Source organism: Bacillus rossius, chromosome 1 (genome assembly GCF_032445375.1).
Source record: "Bacillus rossius redtenbacheri isolate Brsri chromosome 1, Brsri_v3, whole genome shotgun sequence".
NCBI lineage: Eukaryota > Metazoa > Arthropoda > Insecta > Phasmatodea > Bacillidae > Bacillus > Bacillus rossius.
In genome coordinates, this window is record NC_086330.1 from 85,611,283 (window position 1) to 85,623,536 (window position 12,254).

Consider the following 12,254-nt stretch of genomic DNA (forward strand, 5'->3'; position numbering starts at 1 on the left):
CATCGCGGACTTTTTTGTATACCTTTTTAAGGTGTACAATACTGTAGTACATTATTTTCATCTATCTCGTAGGGTTCAGCCAGCGTTTGCAATGTAAGCGCAAAAAAATGTGTTTATTTACGGCATCACATTAGAAACCTCTAAAATTATCAGTGTTTCTCTACTATATTATGCATTTATTATACATATAAAATAGTGTTGGGCCGATTCCTAAAATATACAGATTCCGATTCCATTTTCGATTCTTAAATTAAAGGGTCGATTCTTCGAATCCGATTCCGATTCCTTAATTTTTATCTGACAATGTTCAACAGAGTAATCAGTAATACACTCAGGAAAAAAGGTTGTTTATGATTTTAAAAATTTAATTGCATTGTGTTTCATTTTCTGTGCATAAATTAACATTATATACAGCTTATATAATGTTAAAAAGCATTTTCATTACACTCAAGTTACGCTACCTTGAATTTATAGAACAATTTGGCCTTTTAACCTTGCATAAAGGTAGTTAGACGAAACACATGTTCAAACACTGCCAATAATCAAAGATGTCTTATGACATAAATTGTAAATAATGTTATAACTTAACCAACTTTAGATACCTTACATTATCAACTGAATTTATTTATTGTAAAAAAAGAGGGTTTGTACGGTTAGGTTAAGAATTTTATTTTCAAGCACAACTAAATAATGATTCAAATAAAATGACAATATAGCCTCGTTTTTACATATTTCAAGGGACCAGGGCAAAAAAAAAATAAAAAGAGGGAAATGTAAAAATAAAACTTTATTATCTCATTATTAGGGATGGTGATTTTTCGTTTTCGCGAAATAGAAGCGAAAATATGCTAAATTATATTTTTTCCGCTATAAAATGCGAAATCTAGCATTTTTCCGAGATAAATGCGAAATCAAGGTAAAAACGTAGATTCTTCTTCACTCTACACAATTTATTTACCGATTGTATTTTGTTTCAGTTCAGTATCAAAAACAACCATCATTTTATGGCGTATTCAGCCCAGGTATCTTATTGTCACGTCATTCACAACACTATTTTTCGTAAATATTGAATGAAAAATGGCCATCCGTGCCTCGCGATTGTAAACAAAGTAAAGAACAACTAGCAGGAAGAGTGTCCATCATCTTGCAGAGCACAAGTTTTTAGGCCACCATATTGCGACATCTCTGCTTCGCCGCGGCCATTTTCTGGCTGTGTTTCACATCAAAGCCGCGTTCTTGTGTAGTCTGTGGAAGGTGGTGTGTTTACAAATGCGTGCACGAAACGTAATTTCCATTCGCAATCGCATAAATGAATACAAAAGTGAACAGTTCTACGAAAGTGATACGAATATTTTAATGTGCAATTTATGTAATCGCCGTCTGGAGTGGAAAAAAAAAGATGTACTTGAAAAGCACATTAAATCTGAGGGACATCAGGCTGCAAAAAAAGATTCACCGAGAAATCGGATGAAGAAAAAAAATCGGTAAAACGGCAAGCAACGGTTTCTGGCATGATCGAAAACCAAAAGAAGGCGAAAATTTAAAAAAACGAGTTTCAATTACATTATTTGTGCACTCTACATCAACTATGGCCATGAACACGGCTAAAAAATATTTACTGTTATTTTAAGTATTCAATTTATTGCACTCATAAGTGCTAAAAAGTTGTTTAGAAACCTGCCAAGATAGGCTATCTTTGTAGTTGTGCTAGATCTTTATTTCTGTGGTTGTTAATAATGAATATGTGTATTATTTAATGCTTTTTAAAAATATACTTTTCTTCAGTAGGTAATGTAAAATGAGAGAATTGGCTAAATCTTGTTTTTAACAATACTACAAAATGCTAAATTTAAAATTCAAAATGCTAAATGTTATTATTTTAAATGCTATAAATCACCATCTCTACTCATTATGATAGAAACAAATATGCACCACACTAAAATAAAATAACAGAGATGCTTACTTTTTAATATATTAACTAGAACTTAATTATCTCACTTGGTGAAAAGAATAAATCCATCCAGTCTTGCAGTTCTTCACAACCGTAAAGAGAAAATAAATTTTCTGTTCTTGAGTAAGAAAGATCTGTGCATGTTTAAGCATTTCAAAATTTCCACATTTTATGGTGAGATTTTCGTACACAAAATATTTAAACTCTTCAAATAATCACGTGTTAACATTTAATTCATTTCAGAAATTTATCGGAAACAGTTCTGTTGAACTAACACAACTACTTTCAAAAGATTGTTTATGTTTAGTAATAAACATTTACGAACGTTTCAGCAGAAATGTTTGGAAATTCAGATTTGCCAACTGCCTTTCCAAAATATTTCTAATGTAAAACGAGCATCGCTAAACACGCACAAGAACGCCGATTTACAGCAATTTGGTTATGTTACTTTAAACTTATTTTAATATGGTCGCTGTAATCCACTGTGAATTTTAGTAAAATCTCGTTAAAAAGTTATTTTATTTATAATTCTTTAAAGTTTAAAGTGCAGAGATGTGAAACATCTTAATTTTCACGTTCCCGTCACCAAAGATTTGGTTCATGGCACTATGGTTTACCATGGCAGGTACCAAATAGTACAAACAAAAAATTAGGTTGTTTACAATGGCAAACATAGCTGCCATGATCAAATAGTTAACGTTTAGTAAATAAAATTTACATTATTTTCTTTAAACATTGATGGTTTTGTCTAATTTTTTTTTTAAGGTTTACTATTAAATGCAGTGCTGCTGCAACGTAATTTCCAAAAAATGCTTTCGCTTAAAGCGGGAAAGTAGATACTGCATTTGTACTCTGGGGAAAATGGGGATGCAAATAAATAAATAAGTTAATCACCGAAATTCGTAAATCTCAGTTCCGTAAAAAAGATTTTATTATGTAGTTTAAAAATTAAATTTGCATACATTTTAATATTTTCTTACGTTGCGTAGGAGATGTATTTTGCAAACTTACAAAAACAATGCAAGAATCAGTCATGGTCGATTCCAAAACCATTGTATTCTGAATCCCACGATTATGGTGGAATCGATGGAACCAACCGATTCCGGAATCGGAATCGACCCATCACTAATATAAAATATAAACCTTCCTCTTTAATCACACTATCTATTAAAAAACCGCATTAAAATCCGTTGTGTAGTTTTAAAGATCTAAACATACATAGGGACAGACAGACAGCGGGAAGTGACTTGGTTTTATACTATGTAGTGATAATGTAATAAATTACAATTATTTATAATGCAAATAAAATATACATATGGTAATATAACCTCAATTAGATAAATAGACTTGAAAAAGTTTATAGAGACAATTTCTATTAGTAATATTCACAATATATAATTGTTTTTAAATATATGGACCAATACTCATTATCAATCAATAAATTTTTGAACGAGACTCACGCATAGTTCCGCACCCGCCGCTATAATTCGTTACTGGAACTGCTATGTTGACTATTGAATCATTCAATTTGCAGAATGAAAGGTTAAACTATATTCTATATATTTAAATAAGTGATGGGTCGAATCCCATTTTTCCCGAATCCGAATCTTGAATTCGAATCCCAAACAGTACCTCGAATCCACCCCTCGAATCCAAATCCAGATCTCAAGGGTTAATTATAAAATAATTTATAAGTTAAGAGAAAAAATTAAACATTATGCAGAAATATTTAACCCTTTAAATTTTTATTTAAAAAAACAAGGATTTTGACACTGTCTGGATCAAGACAATTTTCGTTTTTCATCACATATGTTTCCTGCATTGCTGAACAAACGTTCAGAGAACACTGTCGCAGGTGGTGAACACAAATATTTTTTGGACAGTTTATGTAGCCTGAGTGAACACGCAGACTGAGTTTTCCAGTATTTGAGGATGTTTATTTCTGGGTTAACTTTAGGATCACGTAAGAATCTGGTCACTTCATCAATTGCTGTAGAATCCAACTTGGTCGATTTAAGGCATTGAGGTATTATCTGTGAGTACAGTGATTCATGTATCCACGGATATTGGAAAACGAAATTCAACATCCCACGGAACAATATTTTGTAGTTACCAACTTGACATTTGTTAAAAGTCCCAAATGAAGATAAAAGCTTTCCTGAAATATTTAATGGAAACTGAAAGGTGCCATCTTGGCTTCAATTCTTTTAAGCCATAAGAAATATTGTTGTGCGTCTTTTAAAATTAAGCCTCACTAAAGCATAGTGATTAATATGCCCGAAGTTAAAAGTGACGGGGTGTTTTCTCTAGTTTACCCATTAAAATTCTTTATATTAATATTAGTTATTTTTTGTGTTGCTCAAAATGATTGGCAAACAAATTCATTGGTTGGCCATCATGGAATTCTCAGATAATACATATTTTAACGTTGGTAGTCTTGAGGCGTTTGCTACGCCTCCAGTAGTTTCAATTTTATAATTAATTTGTAGTTTTTACGTCTTTTGTATTATTAACGTCTTTTTAAATTGATATGGTTTAGATTATATTATATGATATTATAGATAGTTTGGCGCTTGTCTCAAACTCGCCCTGAAGTATGGTTAAAAAAACATTACGGACATTAGCGGCTCTGCGTTTGTGTTTCCACGAGTGAACACCGCGCCGCGCGCGGAGCGGTGTAACGTCATGGGGAGGCGTGAACGAGCGGACTACTGCGGCTGGCTAGCGGTTAGACGGGGCTAGCGGCTGGTCGAGTGCACATCAGCTTGCGGGAGCGTCTTGGGCTGCAGCAAAATGAAAGAGAGTATCCCATTCACCAACGCCTCGAGCAGTGCCCAGCCCGGGCTGTCATCCACCACGCTGCATGGACTAAAAGTAAGCCTCGACGCACTTGGTATTAACAACCAGACATCGGGTTGAGTTTTTCGATGGAACGAAAAGAGAGCGACTATAGTGATCACAAACTGAGACCTTGATAGCATCAGAAATCGTTAACGCCGCGAACTAAACTCTATTGCTTTTTTTCATGTTGGGCTGTGCGAGAAAACTACATTTACTGCAAGTGAGACTTAGACGTTTTTTATGCTGTGGTGCGGGATGTTAGGCACGGATTATAGCGTCACAACTAGAGACTGATTTGACGAAAATAATTGGGGATGTGCAAAAAACATTTATAGACAACTACGTTATCCATGATTACTTTTAACGGAGTTGTTAGGGAAAATGTAAACTTTCTTAAATGTTTGCAAAATTAAGTGTAAAATGTTGTTGTAATGATTAGTTACATTAGATGTACTTTTTTTAATGCAAGATCGCGATCTGCAAATTTGTGTCAGTTGTCCTGTAGTCAATGTACCAAGCCAATACCAAGCCGTAAAATTAAATAGCAAACAGGCAGTGATGCACTTAATTATTTTCCATGCCGCCTTTTCCCGCTTAGGGGATGTACTTTTCACTGCACTTATCCTTTTTACCCAGCTGCGATTTCTGGCTTTAAACCTGAGCGCCTCAAGTAAGGCCTCAGTCTACACAAACCAAACTTGGTCCTAAAAAAATTCATAAATAGAATGTGTATCAAAATATTTAAAATTGAATCGCGATTAAAATAATAATTGTCTAATGTATTAATTTTTGTCATTCATTATTTCATTGTTATTACTACATGTGCGACCGTAACTTGTGATGAAAGTCGGCATTATTGTTGTATTACTAAGTAAAAGATTTCTCGGTAAAGTTATTAAAAAAAAAAACAAGATTCATATTACTAGTCTAGATCCTAAATTTGCTTTATTTTATTTTTTAGCATATTCTGAGAATACATCTGTGATTTATGCCTTATTTAATGCCAAAGTAGCGACAATGCATCCATGTTCATAAATATAAAGTAAGTTTCCCAAATCAGTACATGCTTCATAATTTTTTTATATAATAACAAATTAAAAGTACAATACAGTAGAACCTCGTTAATCCGTGATGCGCTAATTTGGGAATCGGATAATCCGGGACGATTTAAAAGAGCAGAAAAAAAGAGAAGTAAAAATATTCAGCGCTTAAAATTAACGTCACGTGGGCCGTCCGCCGGCAAACACTGCAAGCCATCGCGTGGGCCGCCAAACTCTGCAACGCTGTTTGTACCGACCCTTTATGTCGCCCCCCTTTCAGCTGTCACATTTGTCACTCTTTAAACTTGTGGGGGATGTCCTGACTTCTGCTTCCCGTCTCCCTTTGTTTGTTTCCACCCGCCAACGCATGGCAGGCGCCTGGCGAGTGACGTGTCTGGCTGGCATTCGGCTGGACGAAGAGCGAGGGAGGGGGGGGGGGGGGGGGGCATACCCAAAATTTATGTGAGCAAGGTCAGCATGATCTTATCTTTCTCTCTTCGGCTGTTGTCAATGACAGTGAACTAATGGCTAGGCAGTGCTGTACTTTTTTAAGCCAAGACACTAATTCGAAGACGGCCGGCCCTTACCGTTAACGGATTATCCAGGTTTATTAATTTTTTTATCGGATTTCAACTATCCGGGCATCGGCGGGTCCAATTAACATGAATAATGGGGAGTTAACTATTTTTTATCCATCTGCTGCCAAGGTGCAGTAAGCCTCGGGAGATGTTACGTCACATGACCTTGGCCTAAACCCAGCTGCACGCCGGTGCCTGAGAAGCTTGACAACATCTTCTGGGCTTTTAATCGCAAGTCTGTGAAATTCGGTAATCCGTGATTATCTCGGTCCCGACCATCACGTATTAACGAGGTTCTACTGTACCTCAATAGGATGTGTTCCAAGGAAAACATAAACAGGCCAAGTATATTGTAAGCATTTAAGTTTTTAAAGTACTACATTACATCAATATTTTTCCTCTAATCCCGAATCTTTTTAATACTAGAGATTCGGTGGGATTCGAGGATTCGACCAGCCCATCCCTAATTTAAATGCCTGCAATGAAAACGAAAAAGACTTGAAAAAATACTAAACAGCTTGGACTAGATTTTTGATGACAAATTTTATTAAAAAACTGCCCTTCTTGTTAAAATTTATTTATAAGTTAATACTATATACTATATAGTTTCCGCACACATTAGGCGACTATATATTCTTTAGTATTAATAATTAAATAATAAATGTTGCATAATAAATTTTTATTTTTCACTACCTATGCAAATTCGTTTAAAATTAATTTCCTAAGAAACATAATTAATTTATACAGGATATAGGCCTACCTATTATGAAATAATCAATCCAATGCATTAAGCGATTAAGCTACCTATTTAATATGTAATATTGTTGCAATATGATAAACAAATACAATATTTTCATAAATTGTATTTGCTAAAAACACAATTTTAATAATCTAGTAATCTGTAATTAAAAAATAAAATAAAATATTGTTCCACTGCAGAGCTTTAAACCACGTTCATTTAGCTTATTAACAGCTCACTAAAACCACTGCGCTACAAAGCTCAACATAAGATTACAAGGAAAATATGTATTTATTATAATTGTTTTAATATCAGTATACACCAAGCCCTCACTTAGCACGTCTTCAGATTGCGCGTATTCATTTAGTGCAATGTTAATTAATTTTACTGCCCCACTCTTGAATAGCATGTCTGTAAATTTCAGTTAGCACGAAATCACCACATGCAAAAAAAAAGTCAGTATGATGCCACAAATTTTGCTTGAACTCGGTAAACAACAGATGTACCGTGGCATACAGTTAGCTATACAAGGGGGAACGAGATATGCGCGCAGGTCTGACTACGCTATCGGCTGTTGTATAAACATCAGCTATAGCATGTTCAGTTACAGCTATGGAGTATAAAGGACCAAATTTTTTTACATTCATGCGTATGCTGCTGTGCCGTACCGTTGTCGCCCGGCCACAGACCATGCAGTGATAAACTTCAGTCTAGCCAATAGCAGGGAACTCACACGTATAACACAAAGCAACATCTGCCCATTTGTCTGCTGGTAACTGTACGAGCGCAAGCACCAGCAGTTGGAATCATAGTGGAATCATGGCTTCCAAGTGAAAACATAATGCATCATGTTCAAGTATTTGAGACAAAACTAGAACTATTACGAAATGCACAATGTTATGAAGGCCACACTTATGTTGGTCGCACTTTAGTTTTAAGTAAGTCAACTGTGCGCACAATCTTATGAAATAAGGACTCTATGTATAAAACATTTATATACAGTAGAATCTCGTTATAAAGTCCATCAATAAATCCTCAACTTTCATACTTAGTAATGAAAGTACTTTATTCTGAAAGTTACCTTTAAAACGTAGTATTTTTGAATTTTTAAAAATAAAGTAGTAGGGGATCAAATGTTACATTAGCTTGAAAGCAAATATTTGTAAAACAACAAGAGTTTTAAAAAAAATTACTGAACTTAATACAGTAGCCTAAATTCTAGGCCTACATATACAAAATGACAAATGGGTTAAACTATTTTGCAGATATGTACATTTATTGGGATAGAATTCCCTCGTCATCTCCTAGGTGAAGTCTCTTGCGACCAGCAGATAAAGATGACTGTTCATACAGTTTAATAATTTTTTCGCGATCTTTTATTATTGTTGACAGTGTAGTGGGAACCAAACCGAACGACCATGCCACATCTGCATTTTTCCTGCCTTAGTCAACTTCTTTTAAAATTTCCACATTTTCCTTATAAGTAAACTGCTTGCGTTTCTTTTTATCTTTTTGGCCATCCATCCTGATTAAAATATTTAATCAACAATATTGTTTGCCTCGCGCCACGTCAAACGTAAACAAACCTCGCATTATAGATAACCATAGCGCCGCACTAGTAGTACACGTTGCGAGCATGGCTGTGCCGTGCGACATTCCAAATCTTCTTGGCAACACAATTAAAGCGTGTCGGCCATGTTGTGACACTTAACAGTTGAAAACTTAACTTGCATAAATTAACATTGGATTTTCTATTACATATATAAGTTAAAATATAATTTTTATTTAACGTTCGTATCTGCGTTAATAAAAACTTTTAAAACGTGCTCTACAAATAACCAAAAGCTGGCGCAGCTAAAAACAAGTCTTGAAGAGTGGCGAGACAGCAATTGATTGTTTAGATCGTCTCGTGCACTAAAGTGTGTGATCCATGGAGGAGGACGAATGGCGCGTTATACTGTACAGTCAAACCTCTATCTATCGAACTCGCATGTATCGATTGTCCGTGTTTATCGTATACTTTCTACGGTCCCGGCAAAATTGCCATACAACTAAGGTTAAAAAAGTCCGCTTGTACCGATGTTCGAATTATCGTTTTGTCCGCATTGATCGTACAAAATATGTGGTCCCATCACTATAAATTATAACAGATGATCGTTTAACCATAAAGATTTTGCAGAAATAACCATATCTTAGAAAGAAACCGTCATAAAAACAGTAACGATAGTATACAGTAGTAAAAATCACCTTAAATCTGCAGCCAAGTAATGGAGCACGTAAATATGAAGAAAAGACAAATGAACAACAACCTGCGAAGAATTATGGATGATGTGCCATAACTACAGTACAAACCCAATTGTTATCCTAAGATAATTACCATAAAAAGAACTAAAGATTCTTTGTCGATACCATAATTACTGCAGAAGCACGATAGCTACCACATTTGCACTACAGTTACCGTAACAACCGAGATGTATATTTACAGTGACGGTAATGTATTTATTTATGACATTAAAATTAAAGAACATTATTGAAAAAAAGGATGTTGAATTTTTATATGTACGTTTGGCACATGTTGCGAAGAAATAATGCGATCTGAAAGAATGCAGTACTACTACGAAAAGTTAAATGGGTAATCGTGGATTTTTAGGTTATGGCAGTCTCTCTCGTTTTTCAGTAATATCGGCCGAAAATTAACAAGCGTATCGGAAGTCGGCAGAAATGCCGATTCAACTAAATATTCGCAAAATCTGCTTCTTCAGTACAGCTCTACATTTGATGACATGAGTAAACATATTTCAGACTTCAGGATATTGAAAAAGACTTTAATTTCCATGTAGATTTATTGTGCGTATGTTTTTTTTTGCAAGTGTAAATTGAATTAAGTAAAATACTTCCATTTTTATTTATTTTTCAACTGATTAACTTTAATGATAAGTAACATATATTTTTGACACTAATTTTGAGGTTGTAATATTTTTAAAAAATTCTTAGAGTGAAGTCCACATCTATTGAATGTCCGCATCTACTGAATTTTTTTGTTAGTCCCCTGAAAAACGATAGATAGAGGTTTGACTGTACTATGATTCTATGAATCGTTGATACAATGTTTGTTTACGTTTTATACTTGTTAACGATTCTTGAAAGTGATAAAAATTAATCGTAATGTACATTTATATTAAAGAACCCCTGCGCAAAATCAGTAACTATTATGTAAAATTTTCCTGATAACTGGAAAAGAATGGTCGTTGTATTGAAAGGTAGGATACGTTTTTAACGTTAAAGTGAAATATTTTTACATTGTTTACATTGGTGTTTTGAGCGGGAATTTAAAATCATACGTTGAACTGAAAGATACGTTATTCTGAAGTACGTTGTAACGGAATTTCACTGTAAGTCTGATGCTATTGGTTGTACTAGAGGGAATATACAGTAGAACCCCTGTCATACACTTTTCAACGGAGGGCACAAAAATGGTGTATGATGCGGGAAAGTGTATGAAAAGGGAATGGCAATAATAAAAAATTTTTTTCAATCTAGCATACCAGCACAACGTCAAATTAAACTTAAATACATAATGTTTAAATAATTGCATTGTATATTAAAGAAATATATGAATTCATCATTATATGTACATATAATAGAACCACCAGAAATGTAAAATACAGTCCATAATCAAGTATAGCTGACATGAGAATCAGTGGCCTTACAAAATGTTATGAAGTCCTTTCTTGGAAGGGGGAAAAGTCACCAAGCCTAAATTAGAAATAAAAAAATAGGCTATTGTAAAAAGAAAATCAGAAATTTTTGCTTGTTTGTTTCATTTTACGAAAAACTTTATGCTACAGAACAATTTTCAATAAAATTTTAACTTGAGAAACGTAAAATACAAAACAATCCGATTGTAAGAAAACAATAACAAACGGGTATATTCAGTTCAAAGATTAATGAATGCACAAAATATGAGATCCGTAACTTGGTAAAGCGCGTGCACCATTTTCATAATCATTGCTAGTTTGCGCCACTAGTCTCGCTTGGTGCTGGCCATAGATTCTACTAGCGAAGTGCACAGTCTTCCTGATACTATCCATATCTATGGTACGATAAAGTTATTTTCTTACGTTTGCAAAGGTAAACAATGAACTGTTTTTCTAAATAAAAGCATTAAAACGTAGTTTATCAGGAGGAGTATAACAAAAAAATTTGTGAATTTTAGTACTTTTCCGCTTTGTAAAAACGAATGAAACGGGAAATTATTGATTTTATAAGTGTATGTTCCGGGAAAGTAAACCATTGTAAATATAGTACTTTCGGCGGGACCAAAATTAATCGGCGTATGACACGGGAAAATGTATGAAACGGGAACGTATCATCGAGGTTCTACTGTATTTGACATTAGATACCAGTAGATACCAGAACACAAATGAACAGATTATTCACATGGAAAAGGTTGTTTAATGAATGGTGCAAAGAAAAAAATCACGGGCCTGACAGGATTGGCGTAAACCAAGCTGTGATATACAAATACGCATTTATATTTTTGAAGAAAAAAAAATGTAAATATCTGGACAGAAATATCAGTTTCACTGCCAGTAAAGGATAGATTGGAAAGTTGGAAGAAGGGTATGCGACGTGAGTTGAAGGTCACGCTCAGGCGGACAGACAAGTCAACCAGCTGACTGACGATAACTATCTCCCGTTACGCGTTGTTGTATTTGTCACACAAAGTATTCTATGGTAGGCTTATAATGATAAATGGTGTGACATATTTATCATTCAGTGTTATTCTACACATTTATATTACGTAAACAATATTTCCCTACACATTGTGGAACACAATAAGTAAATTAGCCTTGCAATTAATGGAGACCCATGCTACCGAATACGCGATTTTGGATAACAAGAAAATTTTTAGGAAGTCATTAGTAGTGCTAAGTGGGATATTGTTGTAATTAAGTTTTCTAAAACCTTATTTTACACTTTACTATTACTATTTTTAGTTTACCAAAAATATTTCAGGTTCATTTCACTATCATAAAGTTTCATTTGGTACACCAATAAGTTTGATGTCCCTTAATTCTTATGAAAGTGACTATATATAGGTT

The 12,254-nt window shown here is 34.3% G+C and overlaps 1 protein-coding gene across 2 annotated transcripts in view; it reads right to left on the minus strand.

The window, feature by feature from the left end:
• Positions 1 to 12,254, minus strand: part of LOC134538920 (G patch domain-containing protein 1 homolog) — a 138,251-nt gene that overhangs the window by 108,584 nt on the left and 17,413 nt on the right. The gene's annotated exons all lie outside the window — the stretch shown is intronic.